Here is a 22182-nt window from a genome sequence, read left to right on the forward strand (position 1 = left end):
TTATCTAGGCAAAGTACCATATGTCAGAGGAGGTTGACCAGAGGAATCAGTTAAGTAGTAGAATACATGACGGAGTATGTCAGTTTGAAAGAAAGTTTGTCTTGTAATCAACTGAAATTATAGCTTCTTGTCATGTCACATAATATAAACATTTTCCCACTCTGTGTTGCCTCTTCCCTCAGAAACACTACCAAGTGATAACTATACCAGTTACATTGATAATATATAACTAGAGATGTTGTAGGCAATGCATGTATTGCCCTGATTGTTTAAAAAAAAATATTCCTGGAATCTTAGTACTGTAAAAAGTAGAAAAATTAAAGTATAATCTTCTTACCCCTGCTAATTTAAAAATTGTAATTCAGTGGCACTCTGAATATCAAATTGCCAAGCCTGTATGATTTGGACTGTACATACCAATTGAGAAGATTGTGGCTTTATGAATTAGAATGTAATGTGCACCCAATAAGGACCACTGACCATAGAAGTTACTATGACTATAGAAGACACATTGCAGGGTGTTAATTTTAAACAGACCAAGGAGTGCAGTTCATAACATGCTCCATATTTAGTTAAATCTATTCTATTCAGTTAGGACTTTATTTCAGTGACAGTATAGCAGGGCATATATTACCTTCCATGTCTTTGGTTCTGTCTATTCCAGTTAACTCATATTCAGTTACTTTTCTCTCTCTTTCTAAAAAAAACAATTACAATATGCAATTCTACTACGGGAAAGGTGACCAAATTGTTCAGTCCCAGTCTAATCTCCATTTCACCTGTCAAATGATGTTCTGTTGCAATGAATGTTAGTAGCAACAAAAAACAAACAAACAAACAAAGCCCCCCACAAACTACAGCTGCCAGATGTCTTTTCTAGAGATATAACATGAGACAAACATACCAAACTAAAACTACCATATCAAAACTAAAAATCATCTCCATTAGCAAACGGTAATATGAAAATGAATGGCACATATGTTCATTTGCTTTTAGAGGACAAACTGAAGCAAACCCTGGTTGAGAGGCCACCGTTCCTAAGCCTTGAAAAAGTGTGCGTAACTTTCATTTCAAAACTTAAAGATTGCGAGGATTTCCTGGTAAGGTGGTAGCTGGAGAGTCAGACTTTCTTGTAGCCTCCTCTCCCAGGCATTTGTGAGCAGCCAACTAGTCCCCACCTAGAACGATGAGACGTTGCCTGCTGACTTCAGGGCGCATCCTAGTGAACCGCGCTGCTGCTTGCGGGAGGGAAAGGACAGGACCCGCTCAGGTAGCGCTGCAGAGCGGGACCCGGATTTTTTACAAGCCTGCTTGTTTTTGTAAACAGGCCGCTTATTTCCTTTTATCCACCATCCCCTCATGAGCTCAGTGCCTGCTCTTCGCGATGCAAACCCACAGATCAACTACGAACTCCCGAGTATTTGTTTGGTGACCGTTCCCAGCGAGAGGGGGAACCCAGACAGGCCGTGCGCTTGCGGGGCGGCAGGCTGTGTCTCGGCCCCCACACCCCCCGCCGGCGCGCCCCACGCCCAGACCCCGCGCGTCCCAGGCTACCGCGCCCTGAGGCCGGAGAGGGACTCCCGCTCCCCGCCGCCTGAGTGCCAGCCGGCAGAGGCTCGGTCCCCCGGCCCGCCCCCAGCGCGCACCTGCACCTCGCTGCGCTGGGGCTGGGGCTGGGGCTGGCGCAGGGCTGGAAACTCCTGCTGCCGCCCGCCCCCAGCCCCACGCCTGCCGCCCTCGGGAGGCCGCTTCCCCCTCCTGCTGCCTCTCTGCCCCGCGGCCACCCCAGCTCCCCGCCGGAGCCGCGTCCCCGCGCGGGACTCGCTCACTCACACGGGGTAGTAGGCGTAGGGCGGCAGCGGGTTCTCCTCGCTCGCCCCCGGGGCCAGGAGCAGGTAGTCCTGGCTGTCGGTCCTCCGGCCCGGCCTGGCCGGCGAGCTGCTCGGCCGCGGCGCGTAGGGCTGGCCGCGGCTCATGCTGTTCCCGGGGGTCTCCGAGCTTCGCGCCGGGGCGTGGAGGGGGGCCCAGGACCCTCGGTTGGGGCTGAGGAGCCGCAGAGACCCGGGCGCCCCCGAAGGCAGCGCCGGCTCTCCCAGCCTGGCACTCCCCCTCAGCCACGCGTCCCGCGCCCGGGTGCCACCGCTCGGCTGCTCCGCTGCCTTGGGGCGGCCGGGCTGGGGCACCGGGCTCCTTCAGGGCCGCGCCCGGGCCGCCATGGGGCCCGCAGAAGAAACCCTCGGGCTCCCTCGCTGCCTGGCGTCTCCAGTCAGCGGCCGGAGGGCAGCAGCGCCCCCGGCTCCCTCCACGCCCACAGCCAGGCACGGGGCCAGCAGCCACAACCGCGGCCGCCAGCAGCTCCCAGCCACACTGGCTGAGAGGAGCGAGGGAGCGGAGTTACTATGTCAGTCGGCAACATCCTCCTCCCCAGTCGTCACTGCCCGGCGTTTGGAGCCAGGAGTAAAAGTTTGCACAGCCCCGTCCTGAGCGGTGTCCTCCCTAGAGCTGCGGGAGATCCGCGGCCAACGGGCCAGTGCCCTGAGGAGCTGGAGCTGGGAGGTCTGGAAATGCCCGTCGCCCTCCCGCTATAAACTACCTGCTCCCTGGGTCTAGACGCTACAGTCCCAGGCTGGGAGTGGAGCCCTCCCTTCTCCTTTAATATTGTTCCCTAGGTGATTTGCCTATCAGACTAATATTCTGCTATGGGCAGTGCGCAGGAATTTAAATTGGACCACTTTTGGAGGGGCATGTTAAACCGATGTATTATACCATATCAACACATGCCCATACATCACAGGCACAGAAATAAACAGCAGTATATGCCCCATTTCAAGGAAAAACCCTATGGAGCTATCTGAATAAATGTATCCACAAGTACTTGGTAGTGTGTGGGAGCTCCTCCTGCCCTGGCAGGGACCTTTTGCTCCTCTCCCTACCAGAGTCTCAGGGCCAGAGGAGTTCACTCTCTCTCCCCACCCTGGCCAGGGGCTGGAAGAGCTCTGTGACCCCCCACCCCAGCCAAGAATTTATGGATACATTTGTTCCGATTTAGTGTGCATAATATGTGTATGCTTAACATGTTGTGGTTGCCTAGGCAAAGGCCCTGAGACCACTCTGCCTCCCTCTTTCCCCAGCTGTGGATTGCTGGAGAAGGAAGAGCACAGCAACTGCTCCGGAGAGAACACATCATAATGCCACTATCTAAATCCATGGTATGCCCACACCTTGAATACAGCATGCAACTCTGGCCACCCTATCTCAAAAAAGGTATTAGAATTGGAAAAGGTACAAAGAAGGGCAAAAAAAATGATTAAGGGTATGGAACAGTTTCTGTATGAGGAGAAATTAAAAAGTCTGGGACTGTTCAGCTTGGAAAGGAGACACTAAGAGGAAATATGATAGAGGTCTATACAATTGTGATTGGTGTCGAGAAAGTGAATAAGGAAGTGTTATTTACTTATTCACATAACACAAGAAGCAGGGGTCACCTAATTAAATTAATAGGCCCCAGATTTAAAACAAACGTAAGGAAGTACTTCGTCACACACAATGCGCATTGAATGTTGCCAGGTGATGTTGCGAAGGCCAAAACTAAAAGAGGGTTCAAAAAGAACTAGGTAAGTTCATGGAGGATAGAATGGCTATGCCAAGATGGTCAGGGATGCAACACCCTGCTCTGGGTGTGCCTAGCCTCTGTTTGCCAGAAGCTGGGAGTGGACGACAGGGGATGGATCACTCAGTAATGACCTGTTCCTTTCATTCCCTCTGAAGCACCTGCTATTGGTCAATGTCAAAAGACAGGATTCTGGGCTAGATGAACCATTCATCTGACCCAGTATGGCCATTCTTATGATGAGCCTCTAAATCCACCCATCTGTATGAAGGCCCCACTTGCAAGGAGGAGAGAATAGGGAAATAGCCTCCTGGCTCTGCCGCTATTACTGCTACTGCCTCTGGAGCTAATGAGCCTCTTGGCTGATTTTTAAAGCTTTTTCTTTTTATTCCTCTTCTCCTCCTCTCCTTTCCCGGCCCCCAGCCCACATTTGCTACTTATTTCAACAGCAACATAACCCTTCTGCCATGTGTTGATGGCAGCAAAAACAGCCAGGTTCAGTGTTATAAGAGTTCCCTTAAAGACTTAACTGATGCCAGTTTGAGCATTAATTACTGTATTTGTGTATGCACAAGTAATTCATATGAAAACTAATTTAATGTACATATTACTTGTGCATACACAAATACAGTAATTAAACATACCAACATAAAACCCACATATAGATACACATAGATATAGGCAAGGACAGACATCCGCATATTTTCCCAAGTTACTAGTGTAAAGCCTGTGGGTTGAAGCCTTAGAAAGTAAAGAGTTCTCTACTATCTTCTGTTGGCAAAATGGGGAAAGGGTGGCCCAGAGCTGCTTTGACCTCTAGAAGTTTCTCCTGGGGTTTGTAGTCAACTTTTTCCTATTTTGAACATCTAATTTCTTATTAGCTCAAGGAGGCATGTTCCCCATTTTTGTAATTCTTATAAAGCTTCCAAAGTCAAGAGGGAAGGACAAGAATGGGGGTTCTTTAGACAAATCCTTAAAAACTTCCATGCCATCTGCAGGTTTCATGGAGAGTACAAGCAGATCATCCATTGTACAATCCCCTCTACACTCTTAAGGCATTATTCAATGAGCAGATAGGATTTCTGCAACTGCACAACCAGCTCTTATGCCTACATTTTCATTAGCAAATATAGTTTCAAGCAATTCAAGGTCTAAGATTCAGACTTTTAGGTTAAATTGGACATTGCTTGATATAACATACCTCATTTTCTCCAAGTTAAGGATGAAAAATGATTATTACAAATGGTAAAGTTTCAGCTTTGGAATTAGAAGAACAGACCAATAGATAAAAGAACAGGAGTACTTGTGGCACCTTAGAGGCTAACAAATTTATTAGAGCATAAGCTTTCGTGGGCTACAGCCCACTTCCTTGGATGCATAGAACTGAACATATAGTAAGAAGAAATATATATACATACAGCCCTGGCCTACACTAGGAGTTGAGGTCATATTTAGCAGCGTTAAATCGATTTAACCCTGCACCCGTCCACACAATGAAGCCCTTTTTTTTTACTTAAAGGGCTCTTAAAATCGATTTCCTTACTCCACCCCCGACACGGGGATTAGCGCTTAAATCAGCCTTGCCGGGTCGAATTTGGGGTACTGTGGACGCAATTAGATGGTATTGGACTCCAGGAGCTATCCCAGAGTGCTGTATTTTGACCGCTCTGGACAGCACTCTCAACTCAGATGCACTGGCCAGGTAGACAGGAAAAGGCCCGCAAACTTTTGAATTTCAATTTCCTGTTTGCATGATCACCTGCAGCTTGCCACGCAGGCCAGAGCTCATCAGCAGAGGTGACCATGCAGAGCTCATCAGCAGAGGTGACCATGATGGAGTCCCAGAATCGCACAAGAGCTCCAGCATGGACCGAACAGGAGGTACGGGATCTGATCTCTGTATGGGGAGAGGAATCCGTGCTATCAGAACTCTGTTCCAGTTTTCGAAATGCTAAAACATTTGTCAAAATCTCCCAGGGCATGAAGGACAGAGGCCATAACAGGGACCCGAAGCAATGCCGCGTGAAACTTAAGGAGCTGAGGCAAGCCCACCAGAAAGCCAGAGAGGCAAATGGCCGCCCCGGGTCAGAGCCCCAAATATGCCGCTTCTATGATGAGCTGCATGCCATTTTAGGGGGTTCAGCCACCACTACCCCAGCTGTGTTGTTTGACTCCTTCAATGGAGATGGAGGCAACACAGAAGCAGGTTTTCGGGACGAGGAAGATCATGATGATGATGAAGTTGTAGACAGCTCACAGCAAGCAAGTGGAGAAACCGCTTTTCCCGACAGCCAGGAACTGTTTCTCACCCTGGACCTGGAGCCAGTACCCCCCGAACCCACCCAAGGCTGTATCCCAGACCCGCCAGGCGGAGAAGGGACCTCTGGTGAGTGTACCTTTTAAAATACTATACATGGTTTAAAAGCAAGCATGTTTAATGATTAATTTGCTCTGGCATTTGCGGCTGTCCTGGCTGTACTCCCAAAGCCTCTGTAAAAGGTTTCTGGGGAGGGCAGCCTTATTCCGTCCACCACGGTAGGACACTTTACCACTCCAGGCCAGTAGCACGTACTCAGGAATCATTGTAGAACAAAGCATTGCAGTGTATGTTTGCTGGCGTTCAAACAACATCCGTTCTTTATCTCTCTCTGTTATCCTCAGGAGAGTGATATCATTCATGGTCACCTGGTTGAAATAGGGTGCTTTTCTTCAGGGGACATTCAGAGATGGCCATTCCTGCCGGGCTGTTTGCCTGTGGCTGAACAGAAATGTTCCCCGCTCTTAGCCACGGGGAGGGGAGAGGCAGGAGGGGCTAGCCACGTGGTGGGGGGAGGCAAAATGTGATCTTGGAACGAAAGTACATCTGCTGTGTATGTAATGTTAATAGCAAGGTTTACCATGAAAGAGTGTACCCATTGTTCTATAAAATGTGTCTTTTTAAATACCACTGTCCCTTTTTTTTTCTCCACCAGCTGCATGTGTTTCAAGGATCAGAGGATCTTCTCCTTCCCAGAGGCTGGTGAAGATTAGAAGGCGAAAAAAACGCACTCATGATGAAATGTTCTCTGAGCCCATGCTGTCCTCCCACACTGACAGAGCACAGACGAATGCATGGAGGCAGACAATGTCAGAGTGCAGGAAAGCACAAAATGCCCAGGAGGAGAGGTGGCAGGCTGAAGAGAGTAAGTGGCGGGCTGAAGAGAGGGCTGAAGCTGAAAGGTGGTGGCAGCGTGCTGAGAGGAGGCAGGATTCAATGCTGAGGTTGCTGGAGGATCAAACTAATGTGCTGCGGCGTATGGTTGAGCTGCAGGAAAGGCAGCAGGAGCACAGACCGCCGCTACAGCCCCTGTGTAACCAACCGCCCTCCTCCCCAAGTTCCATAGCCTCCTCACCCAGATGCCCAAGAATGCGGTGGGGGGGGGGCCTCCGGCCACCCAGCAACTCCACCCCAGAGGATTGCCCAAGCAACAAAAGGCTGGTATTCAATAAGTTTTAAAGTTTAAAACTTTTAAAGTGCTGTGTGGCCTTGTCCTTCCCTCCATGAATGTGAAGCAACAATGACTTTATTGCCTCTGCAAGTGGTGATCGAAGGGAGGAGGGGAGGGTGCTTAGCTTACAGGGAAGTAGAGTGAACCAAGGGGCGGGGGGTTTCATCAAGGAGAAACAAACAGAACTTTCACACCGTAGCCTGGCCAGTAATGAAACTGGTCTTCAAAGCCTCCCTGATGTGCACCGCACCCTCCTGTGCTCTTCTAACCGCCCTGGTGTCAGGCTGCACGTAACCAGCGGCCAGGCAATTTGCCTCAACCTCCCACCCCACCATAAACGTCTCCCCCTTACTCTCACAGATATTGTGGAGCGCACAGCAAGCAGTAATAACAGTGGGAATATTGGTTTTGCTGAGGTCTAACTGAATCAGTAAACTGCACCAGCGTGCTTTTAAACGTCCAAATGCACATTCTACCACCATTCTGCACTTGCTCAGCCTGTAGTTGAACAGCTCCTGACTACTGTCCAGGCTGCCTGTGTACAGCTTCATGAGCCATGGCATTAAGGGGTAGGCTGGGTCCCCAAGGATAACTATAGGCATTTCAGAATAACAGCCTATAAATTGGTTAGTCTCTAAGGTGCCACAAGTACTCCTTTTCTTTTTATAGGCATTTCAACATCCCCAACGGTTATTTTCTGGTCTGGGAATAAAGTCCCTTACTGCAGCTTTTGAAACAGACCAGAGTTCCTGAAGATGCGAGCATCATGTACCTTTCCCAGGCATCCCACATTGATGTTGGTGAAACCTCTCTTGTGATCCACCAGTGCTTGCAGCACTATTGAAAAGTACCCCTTGTGGTTTATGTACTCGCCGGCTTGGTGCTCCAGTGCCAAGATAGGGATATGGGTTCCGTCTATGGCCCCACCACAGTTAGGGAATCCCATTGTAGCAAAGCCATCCACTATGACCTACACATTTCCCAGGGTCACTACCCTTGATATCAGCAGATCTTTGATTGCGTGGGTTACTTGCATCACAGCAGCCCCCACAGTAGATTTGCCCACTCCAAATTGATTCCCTACTGACCGGTAGCTGTCTGGCGTTGCAAGCTTCCACAGGGCTATTGCCACTCGCTTCTCAACTGTGAGGGCTGCTCTCATCTTGGTATTCATGCACTTCAGGGCAGGGGAAAGCAAGTCCATGAAAGTTCCATGAAAGTGCCCTTACGCATGCGAAAGTTTCGCAACCACTGGGAATCGTCCCAGACCAGCAAAACTACGCGGTCCCACCAGTCTGTGTTTGTTCCCTGGGCCCAGAATCGGCTTTCCACAGCATGAACCTGCCCCATTAGCACCATGATGCCTGCATTGCCAGGGCCCATGCTTTGAGAGAAGTCTGTGTCCATGTCCTCATCATTCTCACTGCTCTGACGTCGCCTACTCACCCGGTTTCGCTTTGCCAGGTTCTGGTGCTGCATATACTGCTGGATAATGCGTGTGGTGTTTAATATGCTCCTAATTGCCAAAGAGATCTGAGCAGGCTCCATGCTTGCCGTGGTATGGCGTCTGCACAGAAAAAAGGCGCAGAACGATTGTCTGCCGTTGCTTTCACAGAGGGAGGGAGGAAAGGAGGGCCTGATGACATGTACCCACTCGTGACAATGTTTTTTGCCACATCAGGCATTGGGATCTGAACCCAGAATTCCAATGGGCAGCAGAGACTGCGGGAACTGTGGGATAGGTACCCACAGTGCAACACTCCGGAAGTCGATGCTAGCCTCGGTACTGAGGAAGCACTCCGCCGAGTTAATGCACTTAATGCACTTAAAGCATTTTGTGTGGGGAAACACACAATCGACTATTTAAAAACGATTTCTAAAAAAAAACTTCTAAAAATTAGACCTAATTTCATAGTGTAGACATACCCACAGATAAATTGGAAGTTGCCATACAAACTGTGAGAGGCTAATTAGTTAAGATGAGCTATTATCAGCAGGAGAAAAAAACTTTTGTAGTGATAATCAAGATGGCCCATTTAGACAGTTGACAAGAAGGTGTGAGGATACTTAAGTTTAGGAAAATAGATTCAATATGTGTAATGACCCAGCCACTCCCAGTCTCTATTCAAACCCAAGTTAATGGTATCTAGTTTGCATATTAATTCAAGCTCAGCAGTTTCTCCTTGGAGTCTGTTTCTGAAGCTTTTCTTTTGCAAAATTGCCACCCTTAGATCTTTTACTGAGTGGCCAGAGAAGTTGAAGTTTTCTCCTACAGGTTTTTGAATGTTATGATTCCTGTAGTCAGATTTGTGTCCATTTATTCTTTTGCGTAGAGACTGTCCCGTTCGGCCAATGTACATTGCAGAGGGGCATTGCTGGCACATGATGGCATATATCACATTGGTAGATGTGCAGGTGAATGAGCCTCTGATATGATTAGGTGTGATTAGCTGATGTGATTAGGTGCTATGATGGTGTCCCCTGAAAAGATATGTGGACAGAGTTGGCATCGGGCTTTGTTGCAAGGATAGGTTCCTGGGTTAGTGTTTTTGTTGTGTGGTGTGTGCTTGCTGGAGAGTATTTGCTTTAGGTTGGGGGGCTGTCTGTAAGTGAGGACTGGTCTTTCTCCCAAGATCTGTGAGAGTGAGGGATCATTTTTCAGGATAGGTTGTAAATCTTTGACGATGCGCTGGAGAGGTTTTAGTTGGGGGCTGATGGTGACAGCTAGTGGTGTTCTGTTATTTTCTTTGTTGGGCCTGTCCTGTAGTTAGTGACTTCTGTGTACTCTTCTGGCTCTGTCAATCTGTTTTTTCACTTCAGCAGGTGGGTATTGTAGTTTTCAGAATCCTTGGTAGAGATCTTGTAGGTGTTTGTCTCTGTCTGAGGGATTGGAGCAAATGTAGTTGTATCTTAGAGCTTGGCTATAGACAATGGATCGTGTGATGTGTTCTGGATGAAATCTGGAGGCATGTAGGTAAGTATAACGGTCTGTAGGTTTCCGGTATAGGGTGGTGGTTATGTGACCATCGCTTATTAGTACAGTAGTGTGCAGGAAATGGATCGCTTGTGTGGATTGGTCTAGGCTGAGTTTGATGGTTGGATGGAATTTGTTGAAATCATGGTGGAATACCTCAAGGGCTTCTTTTCCATGGGTCCAGATGATGAAGATGTCATCAATGTAGCGCAAGTAGAGTAGGGGTGTTAAGGGACGAGAGCTAAGGAAACGTTGTGCTAAGTCAGCCATAAAAATGTTGGCATACTGTGGGGCCATGTGGGTACCCATAGCAGTGCCACTGACTTGAAGGTATATATTGTTCCCAAATGTGAAATAGTTGTGGGTGAGGACAAAGTCACAAAGGTCAGCCACCAGGTTAGCCGTGACATTATCGGGGATACTGTTCCTGATAACTTGTAGTCCATCTTTGTGTGGAATGTTGGTGTAGAGGGCTTCTACATCCATAGTGGACAGGATGGTGTTTTCAGGAAGACCACCAATGGATTGTAGTGGTGTCTCAAGAAGTCAGTGATGTCTCGAAGATAGCTGGGAGTGCTGGTAGTGTAGGGTCTGAGGAGAGAATCCACATAGCCAGACAATCCTGCTGTCAGGGTGCCAATGCCTGAGATGATGGGGATCCAGGGTTCCCAGGTTTATGGATTTTGGGAAGCAGATAGAATACCCCTGGTTGGAGTTCTAGGTATGTGTCTGCACAGATCTGTTCCTGTGCTTTTTCAGAGAGTTTCTTGAGCAGATGGTGCAGTTTCTTTTGGTAATCCTCAGTGGGATCAGAGGATAATGGCCTATAGAATGTGGAGTTAGAGAGCTGCCTAGCAGCCTCTTGTTCATATTCCAACTTATTCATGATGACAACAGCACCTCCTTTGTCAGCCTTTTTGATTTTGATGTCAGAGTTGTTCCTGAGGCTGTTGATGGCATTGTGTTCAGCACGGCTGAGGTTATGGGGCAAGTGATGCTGCTTTTCCACAATTTCAGCCTGTGCCCGTTCACGGAAGCAATCTATGTAGAAGTCCAGTCTGTTGTTTCGACCTTCAGGAGGAGTCCACACAGAATCCTTCTTTTTGTAGTGGTGGTAGGAAGGATTCTGTGGGTTAGTATGTTGTTCAGAGGTGTGTTGGAAATATTCCTTGAGTCGGAGACATCGAAAGTAGGATTCTAGGTCACCACAGAACTGCATCATGTTCATGGGCCTGGAGGGACAAAAGGAGAGGCCCCGAGATAGGACAGACTCTTCTGCCGGGCTAAGAGTATAGCTGGAAAGATTAACAATATTGTTGTGTAGGTTAAGGGAACCACTGTTGTGGCTCTTTGTGGCATGTAGCAGTTTAGATAGTTTAGTGTCCTTTTTCCTTTGTAGAGAAGCAAAGTTTGTGTTGTAAATGGCTTGTCTAGTTTTTGTAAAGTCCAGCCACAAGGAAGTTTGTGTGGAAGGTTGGTTTTTTATGAGAGTATCCAGTTTTGAGAGCTCATTCTTAATCTTTCCCTGTTTGCTGTATAGGATGTTGCTGTGGTTTCTCAGTTTCTTTGAGAGCGTGTGGCACAAGCTGTCAGCATAGTCTGTGTGATATGTAGATTGTAATGGATTTTTTACCTTTAATCCTTTTGGTATGGTGTCCGTCTGTTTGCATTTGGAAAGGAAGATGATGTCTGTCTGTATCTGTATGAGTTTTTTCATGAAGTTGATGGATTTCCATTCCATACAGCTAAATTCAGTGCCTTGCATAATGACAGGTTTCAGAGCAGCAGCCGTGTTAGTCTGTATCCGCAAAAAGAACAGGAATACTTGTGGCACCTTAGATGTTCACTGGAGCCTTAATAAAAGATACTGCTTTGACAGATAGAAAGCTGGTGGTCTAAAAAGCACTTGCAGCTGCTCCATAGAGGGCTGGCTTCTCCAGCTTATTTCCAGCTGCTATACTGCTTTAAAAGACTGTTAAAAACATGTTTAATATTAGTTTTCCATGTAATCAATTGCTATCATTACCACAGGGATTATATGCTTTTGCACCCGGGAAGAGGTGGCCCACCTGATAGTGGAGAGAAGAGAAATGATCCATGAGAATCTATTGAAAGGCAATCCACACTATGAAAACGTCTGAGAACTGGCAGTATTATTCTGGGCATACCACAAGGCATACCTCACTCGCCTACCAGAGCGATGGAGTTTGGCCATGCACTCAGGGAAGGACTACTTATGGTAGCATAAGCCATCCTAATTCCAGCTCTCTGATAGGAATTTTTTTTAAAAAAGAAAATCAGCCTGTGGCTTACCAGGATTAGGTATGATTTTTTCCTTGCCACCACTCTTCAAATAAGACATTTTTACCTGATTTTTGCAAACTTCACTTCCTCTGCAAAAGTGTGTGTGTGTGTCCCCTGCCACCTCCTCACCTTTCGGTTGTTTTCAGTTGTTTTCAGCAGTTTTACAAGTTTTGCTAACCTTTCGGGTTTTTTACAGCCCTCATATTAAACATTCTTATTAGCATTTGTATTGCAAAATAAAGAGTCCAGCGCTATACAAATCTTCTGCATATGAGAAACATGTTGATTAAAATCTCACATTTTATTATTGTAATAAAACCGTTGGCCAGTAACACAATAGGTCTGTGTTATTTATTTATTAATTGATTTGAGTTTTAAGCTGCTCTGATGCTTTCTGTTCTATCCTGGTCACTCTGAACCCATCTCTTCATTCCCTTGGTTTCTCCAGACTTGGCTCTAAAATTATTTGGCTGTTCTTTTCTTGTTTCTGCTCAACTGCCCTTCCCCCACACAGTGATCAGGTGCTCCATCTCTCAATCTCTGTCATCTCTCTCCAGACAATTTGAGGATTTTCTATTAACTCTTTCCTTTGACCACTTTCTTAGTTCCACAGTAAGCTGCTATTTCTCACTCCTCTTCTTTTGTTTTAAGGCCACCTTTTTCAGTGCCCAGAAAGACAGACAAGCTCTCCCACAATTCACTGGGAAAGAATCATACAGCTGGATGGGTGAGGTTCTGTGGCCTACAAGATGATCATGATGGGCCCTTGTGACCTTAAAGTCTGAGTCCTCAACTTCTGCACCTTCCCACTTACTTACCCAGGGCCAGCCTAAAGCTGTCCTACCTTCTGAATAACATTTTTTTACCCCTTTGAGTTCCACCAGGCCCGGCAGAACCATGTTTCTCCATGTCTTCCGCTACTCCCTTCAAACTTCTGTCTCCAACTATTGCTTGATTGCTCCTAGATATGTTTCTCAGCTGTTCCCTTGGCACTGTGACATCTGCTTCAGCTTCCCTCTGACATTCCACTGTTTCTCAGCTTCATCCTGGAGCCCGGGGCCTCTGTACCACACTCCCCCAGCTATTCCCTCTTTAGTTTTTGAAGCCTCCTCTATCATGCCAAGTCTCCTGTATTCTCTTCTAGATGCCCTGTGTACTCCAAACCCACCATAGCTTCCAGAAATTGTAAAGCCAGTTTTACAGATTTCCATCCTTATGTCTTCACTCCTGAGTTCACCATCCTATCTGCTTCTGTTCATTGTGTTCAACTCTGAAAGAAAACAGTAACTTTTTAAATGCATATTGTAACACTAATACACTGAAAATATCTATAATCTGCTCCAGTAGGGAAGTGCACACCAACACTGTGAATGCCTACTGACAGCTAATCACAAACAGCCTCAGGGTAGTGCTAGATGGCTCAGAGAGTAGTGATGGCATATGAAGCTTTCCACTTCTACGTTACTGGTTCAAGTTAGTTTTAGATCAGCTAATGATTGGTAACATCTGTGAAATTACTTGATTGTCCAATTTATAATGACCAGGCATCTATTTCACTGCACTGCCACCAAAAAGGGGCCCAAGGCATAAAAGGTGAAAGTGTTCAATAAATATTTCTATTCTGTATTTAGGAAAAAGCCAGATGATGTAGTCATATCATATGATGACACTCTTTCCATTCCAACTAATAAGGATGTTAAGCAGCAGCTACTAAGGTGAGACATTTTTAAATCAGCAGGCCTGAATAACTTGCTTCCGAGAGTTTTAAAAGAGCTGTTTGGGGAGCTCACTGGACAACTAATGTTGATTTTCAATTAGACTGGAACTTCCCAGTGTTCCAAGAACACTGGAAGAAATCTAATGTGCCAATTTTTAAAAAGGGTAAATTGGATGACTTGGGTAATTATAGGCCTGTCAGTCTAATATCCTTCCTGGTTAAGATAATGGAGTAGCTGATACAGGATTCAATTAATAAAGAATTAAAGGAGGGTAATATAATTAATGTCAATCAGCAGGCATTATGGAAAATAGAACCTGTCAACTAACTTGATATCTTTTTTGATGAGATTACAAGTTTGGTTGATAAAGATTAACAGTGTTGATGGAACAGACTTCTGTAAGGCATTTCACTTAGTGTCACAGGACATTTGGATTAATAACCAGAATACAAAATTAACATGGCATACACTCAGTGAATTAAAAACTGGCTAACTGGTAGGTCTGAAAATGTAACTGTAAACAGCGAACCATCATCAAGCTGGTGGCATCTCACAGGGATCAGTTGTTGGCCATACACTATTTAACATTTTTACCAATGATCTGGAAAAGAACACAAAAATCATCATTGATAAAGTTTGCAGACAACACAAATATTTGGGGAGTGGTAAATAATGAAGAGGACAGGTCACTGATACAAAGTGATCTGGATCGCTTGATAAATGGGGCACAAGTAAACAATATGTGTTTTCGATATGGCTAAATGTATATATCCAAGAACAAAGAATGTAGGCAATATTTACAAGATGGGGGACTCTATCCTGGGGAGCAGTGAATCTGAAAAAGATTTCGAGTTGAGTAGGGTAATCAGCAGAACATGTGCTCCAAGTGCAATGCCATGGCCAAAAGGGCTAATGCAATCCTTGGACGAATAAGCAGGGAAATCTTGAATAGGAACAGATTATTTTACGTCTGTGTTTGGCATTTATGTGATTGCTGCTGGAACACTGTGTCCAGTTCTAGAGTCCACAATTCAGGAACGGTGTTGATAAATTGGAACATGTTCAAAGAAGAGCCATGTGAATGATCAAAGATTTGAAAACATGTCTTATAGTGATAAGCTAAATAGATTGAGCTCCTTGAGTCTAACAAAAAATATATTTACCCTGCCACACACTTTTGACTAAGGGGGTGTGACTAGCAGTGCACACCAAAGAGCTGTGAAGTAACTCCTGGATGCTACCAGTGTGAGTTTAAAATTCACTACATTTTTGTGAACTTGGGAACTTTAAGTTTCCATCCACTGTGTCCATATGGGAGAGGAGGGGTTTATAGCTCAGCATTTTGATATGCACATCTATTCACACCCCATTAATCCAAACTATGGGGCAGTGGACACATGAGAAGGTTAAGGGTGACTTGATTACAATATGTAAGTACCTACCCAGTGAACAAATATTGATAATGGGCTCTTCACTTTAGCAGAAAAAAATATAATGTGATCCAACAGCTAGAAGTTGAAGCTAGAGAAATTGAGACTGGAAATAAGGTGTACATTTTTAACAATAAGGGTAATTAACCATTGGAACAAGTTACCAAGGGGCATTGTGAATTTTCCATCACTGGCAATTTTTAAATCAAAATTGCAATTATTTTGGGGAAGTTCTAGGACCTGTGTTATTCAGTAGGTAGGACTAGATGTCACAATGATCCCTTCTGGCCTTGGAATCTATGAAATGGCAACTTTGTTGGCAGTCACAGTGGAGAGATGAAAGATTAAATAGACAGACAGACAATCATAGAATTGTAGGACTGGAAGGGACCTCGAGAGGCCATCTAGTTCAGTCCCCTGCAGTCATGGCTAAGTATCATCTAGACCATCCCTGACAGGTATTTGTCTAACCTGCTCTTAAAAATTTCCAATGATGGAGATTCCTCAACCTCCCTAGGCAATTTATTCCAATGCTTAACCACCCTGATGGTTAGGAAGTTTTTCCAAACCTAAACCAACCTAAACCAAGCCCATTGCTTCTTGTCCTATTCTCAGAGGTTAAGGAGAACAATTTCTCTCATTCCTCCTTGTAACAACCTTTTATGTACTTGAAAACTGTTATGTCCCCGCTCAGTCTTCTCTTCTCCAGACTAAACAAACACAGTTTTTTTTCAGTTTTCCCTTATAGGTCATGTTTTCTAGACCTGTAATCCTTTTTTATACTCTTCTCTGGACTTTCTCCAATTTGTCCACATCTTTCCTGTAATGTGGTACCCAGAACGGGATACAATACTCCATTTGATGCCAAATCAGTGTGGAGTAGAGCAGAATTACTTCTCATGTCTTGCTTACAACACTCCGGCTAATACATCCCAGAATGATGTTCGCTTTTTTTTGTAATAGTATTATACTGTTGACTCATATTTAGCTTGTGTTCCACTATGACCCTCAGATCCCTTTCTGCAGTACTCCATTCTAGGCAGTCATTTCCCATTTTGTATGTATGCAATTGATTGTTCCTTCCTAAGGGGAGTACTTTGCATTTGTCCTTATTGAATTTCATTCTATTTATTTCAGACCATTTCTTCAGTTTGTCCAGATCATTTTGAATCCTATCCTCCAAAGCACTTGCAACCCCTCCCAGCTTCATATCATCTGCAAACTTTATACGTGTACTTTGTATGCCATTGTCTAAATCATTGATGAAGATACTGAACAGAACCAGACCCAGAACTGATCCCTGCGAGACCCTACTGGATATGCCCTTCCAGCTCGACTGTTAACCACTGATAACTTTTCTCTGGGAATGGTTTTCCAACCCATTATGCACCCACCTTATAGTAGCTCCATCTCGGTTGTATTTCCCTAGTTTGTTTATGAGAAGGTCATGCGAGACACTATCAAAAGCCTTACTAAAGTCGAGATATACCACATCTACCACTTCCTCCCTATCCACAAGACTTGTTACTCTGTCAAAGATTGTGACCCTCTGTCCCCTAGAGGTCAGGGTATGGGGTTACCACCCATCCAGATTTTACCCAGACAGTCCGGGTTTTGGCTTCTGTGACTGGGTGCCATTTAGGGTTGCCAGGTGCCTGGTTTTCAGGAACCTGGCAACACTAAATGGCACTTGAACCAAAATCATGGTTACTGTAGGGTGGGGAGGGTGCCAGGTCATTAACCTGCACCAGCACCTGCTTAGGTGTGGCGACCTCCTACCTGCAGGCAGACTCCTTCAGATGATTCATTGAGAGACATGGGGAGGAAGGAGAGGAGAGAGCGATGGGAGGTGCGGCCTTGGGAGAAAGAGGCGGGGCAGGGCCTCGGGGGTCCAGTTACTATCAATTAGAAAGGTGTCAAACCTATCAGGGTAGTTATATATTACTGGAGAACTGTGAAGAAGCTTGCACTTCTTCTGCCTCTTCTGCATTTGTTCTGAATATAAACACTTCAATCACCCGAGCTGATGAAGACCAGCACTCTTTGCCAGCACTAAATTCGCTTAGGAAGCCACCTCAGGATAGTGCACAGTTTTGCTTCACTTCATTCAAACCAATCTCAAGTGTGGGGATGGCTCAGTGGTCCAGTCGTAACATAGGGCCTGATTTTCAAGTGCTAAGCACACACATCACAACTCCATCTGAAGTTAATAGCAGCCACAGGTGATCAGCATTTCTAAAAATAAGAATCTATTATTCTACAGTGTGATGTTCACTACCATGACCAACGCTGAGAATTTTCCAGAGCTGAAAGCGTGAGAATCTTTATCGCTTGAGCTTAAGAGACAGATTCTCAACTGGTGAGCTTCAACAGACCCAGTCTCCCTGTGGTTCGAAATAGAGGGAGAGCACAGCACACACAAGTAGTGGGTTACACTACTGTTTGAGAATAGCTGAATTTGTGTCAAACGTCATCCTTTTCTTCCAGGGCCAGCTGAGGTTAAAAGATTTATTGACATGGTGATTGAAAACTTGGGCCAGGGCAATGTTTGCTCTCTTGAACTTATGCCCCTACATATCCAATTAAAAACTAGACTTGAGCATGGTAGAGGCTCTGCCTGTGTCCTCAGTAAAGTAGGATAATGAGGCTTGGAAAAATTAGATTTTTATCAGTAAATGTCGGTAAACATCCATTTCACTGTACTGTATGCACACAAACTGACGAAAAACATTTCCATCAATAATAATCCAAACGTACAGATAGGCAAAGAAAGAAAAGTGCTTCTTGAGACTTTATTAGAGTTTGATTTAAGGATACTTACTTTGTATATTTTGACATGTGATGTTGATAGTTTGCGTTTTAATGGCTATAAATCTTTAACTTTTTGAATCTTAGTGATTTTCATTAAATTATTCTTTGCACCTCCACCCATAATTTCCCACAACTGTGAAAATGTAAATAGATAAAAACTGAAAAAAAATAAATACTGAGACCTGTAGAAATTATAAAAAATAAAAATAAAATTCTGCCATCCCTCGGTATAACTGACAGTAACTGTGTGAAAACGACAGCTTATAAGTAGATATCTTTTGGAGGGTTAAAGATGTATGCTGCTGGGTAGGAGTGGTCCACAGAGATGGTGGAAGGGGAAAACACTCTTACAAAGGCATGGGGTTGAAACCCAGGCCATTATTGCCTGAAGGCTCTGTCTGCTCTGTAGTGCTTGTGTGGTTGTAGAAAATTAAGCTAGAAGGGTGAATGCATAGGGAATCTAGCAAGCAGCTGGGATGATGGAGTAGGGAATCTTCTGCCTGGACAGTGGGTGATAAGCCAAAAACGTCTGCCACAGTATGACATTTACTGCTTGTTACACATCCTACATATCTCCCAAGAGATCAAATGAAATTTATATTACATTGGCCTTGGCAAAGACTGTTTCTGTTTACAATAATAAACATATGCTATTTCTCAATGTATTACCCATTATTGGTAGTTATGTAATGTTTCCTTTTACATTTAAAATGCAAATCAAATTAAAATGGAATCCTTGTGTACGTTCCAGAGAAAGGTTTTAGATCTGCAGTGCAGTATTTCCAGTCCAAATACATCTTTAAATCTTGGGGAAAAAAGACAGCATTATGACACAACAATTTATTCAGAGCCTTACCTATATCTTATATACCCGCTAATTTTCATCATTTTTAATAGCAAAAATATTTATAGACTGTACTAATGTTCCTAGAGGTTACACTATTAACTGCTTTGGGAATTGTCCTATTTGTATGTTCCTGAGCATATATTCTGAAAGTGCATCTATGTTCTCTGCTATTGACAGATCAGAGATATATTTAGGGCAAAACAGAAATGTTTGTTTATGCATCATAAACAGTTTAATTTATCTAATTACAAATTCAAATCACATTAAATCATAACAAAAAGACCGAATAGCTTCATCAAGAACCAGTTGCTGTCTACTCCCCCATCATCTTCCAATTAATGGAATACCAGGGTTGAGATTTTACACACACAGAAGTGAAGAAACTGAAAGTTTGGGTTCCCACCCCAGCTGTTGGGGAGAGAATGAACCACACATGATGGTGATAGTTACATCACTTAATCACTGCGAATGTGACTCACATACTATGGTGATGAGGATAGTATAAAAACTGCTGTACAATAGAATAGTACTGTAAGTCAGTGCCATTGAATAATTTAAACAAAGAAAGCTGTCATAACATAATTCTGTTTGGCATCAAATAATCAGCACTGGTAGTTCCTAAACTCTTGATCCTGTTTTTAATTTAAACAAACTATTTTTCTACTACTAATTTTTCAATTACAAAGATAAGGAAAAAGTAACTTTCTCCTGAGGGCATTCTGCGCCAAAATATAAAAAATTCTGTACACAATACTTTAAAATTCTGCAAGTTTTATTTGTCAATAAATAAATGCAGAGGCTCCAACATGGCAGCGGTGAGTGCAGGGCAGTGGCTGCACAAAGGTGGGAGATCACCCTGCAACCCTCCCACCCCCAGGACACGGACTCAGTGGTGAGATTGCACCCAACTCTGATACAGCACAAGGCCTGGGCCTGCCCCAGAAACACTCTGGGGTCCTGCCCCTCTGCGCCAGGTGCACCAGGTGTGGGGAAGGCAGGCTCAACCAGGCAGAATCCAAGTATGGAGGGGCTCAGTCGGGGGGGGATCCAGGTGTGGGGTGAGAGAATTCTGTGTGGGACAATCTGGGTGCAAGCAGATCAATGGGGGGGTCTAGGTGTGGGGGAATCTGGATTCACAGAGGCTCATTGTGGGGGTTCCAGGTGAAGGTGGTTGGGACTCAGCAGGGGGGATCTGGGTGAGTGGGGCAGAGGTCTGGGTGCAGCTAGTTGTGGGTCAGTGGTGTGGGGGTCTGGATGCGGGGGCTCAGGGTGCTGCAGGGGAGTGGGGTTCATCAGGTTGGGGGTTTGAGTGCAGGGAGCTCAGTGGGGGGTTGTCTGGGTGCAGGGGTGAGGGTCTGGAGACAGGGGGTCTGGGTACAGGGAGCTCCAGATGCAGGGGTTGAGGTTCAATGGAGTGGGGTTTGGATATGGAGGGCTAGGGGGGTTCTGGGTGTATGGGGTGAGGCTTGGCAGGGGTGTCTGGGTATGGGAGGTCCAGATGCATGGGGGTTGGGTGGATGGGGGAGCAGCTCCCCATTCAGTGACCCCTCCCCACATGGTGGAGGAGCGATGGGGGCAGGAAGCAGGGGAGCATGCTGAGCTTCCTGCAGCTGGGAGAGGTTTCTGGGGGTGGGTCTGACACAGTCCCAGCCACTCCTTCCAGGGGAAGAGGAAGTTCTGTCTTCTCCTGCCTCCAGCCCAGCCACTGATCCCAGCGCAGAATAGGAGCCACTGCCTGGGGTGTCCCCAGCCCTACAGTGATTTACCTCTCTGCTAGCTGCTCCGGGTGCCTGAAACAATATACCTGTGCAGCTAGAGAGTGGGGTGATTGCTCTTGCAGCTTCCCTTTGCTTCCCTGTCAGAAAGTCATTTTTCTGTGGGGAAGCAAAGAAATCTGCGGGAGTCATGAATTCTGGGCACGTGCAGTGGCACAGATTTCCCCCAGGAGTAAACTGTGTATGCAGAATGTCATATTCTCATGTTGTTAACTGGTCACACTGGCTTGGTTTTATATGTCAAGAGGAATACACATGGTTACATTCTATGCAAGGTTAGCAACATAAATGATGGTTCTGATCCAACTGAAAATACCTGATGCCTTTGGGGGAATGCAAGCCACTGAATACCATGACTGCTGGCAGACTGAGTTGACAATATCTGCAGTAGAAAGGCAGTGTTGGCACTGAATTGAACAAAACCATTTAATCACTCCAGTTTTGCTCTGGTGTAGCTACAGAGCTGCTTGTACAAGAAATGAATTCTCCCCCTCACCTCCCATTCTCTCAAATCCCAGTCCTTTGGAATGTCATGACTTGTTTTACACAGTGTAATTAATTGACTACAATTAGTTTTATATCTTTTGGAATACACACCAACACCCAGCTGCATTGTATCTACATTAGCAAAGTCAATGCAACTGAAACGTAATTAAATACACTGCAATTCCAGTATAAATTATTGAGCAGTTTTTGAATAAATGTGTGTTCCCAACCCCAGAGGATGGAGCTTGCTGCTAGGAAATAAATTTCTATTTATCAACCCCCTTTTCCCATTACTTATAATGAGAGGTGTCCTCTATGCTATAAGTGAGTAGGAATATGTTTTTAAAATCAAAACTAGAAAGACATGTTCCACCTAAATCGATCTAGTTTCCAAGGATCTGACCCTATTATTCTTCCAATAAGAGAGTAGACATAATAAGATATTGGACTCCAAGGATATTGGACTCCTCTCATGAACACAAGTGGAAATTCAGAGTAATTCCATTGAAGTCTGTGGAGTTATACCATTGTATAATTAGCATAAGTGAGATCAAAATCAGGTCTATGGACTTTTACTGTATCCTTCCTTCAGTCCTTTACATACATAAAGAAACAAAGCAATAAAGTCTTCTCTGAAACTTTGGATCCTATTATCAACTTATTCACATGCTGTACAAGATACCTTTTCTATATGAACAACAAGGAGTCCGGTGGCACCTTAAAGATTTATCTGAGCATA

Source organism: Eretmochelys imbricata, chromosome 1, assembly GCF_965152235.1.
Source record: "Eretmochelys imbricata isolate rEreImb1 chromosome 1, rEreImb1.hap1, whole genome shotgun sequence".
Taxonomy (NCBI): domain Eukaryota; kingdom Metazoa; phylum Chordata; order Testudines; family Cheloniidae; genus Eretmochelys; species Eretmochelys imbricata.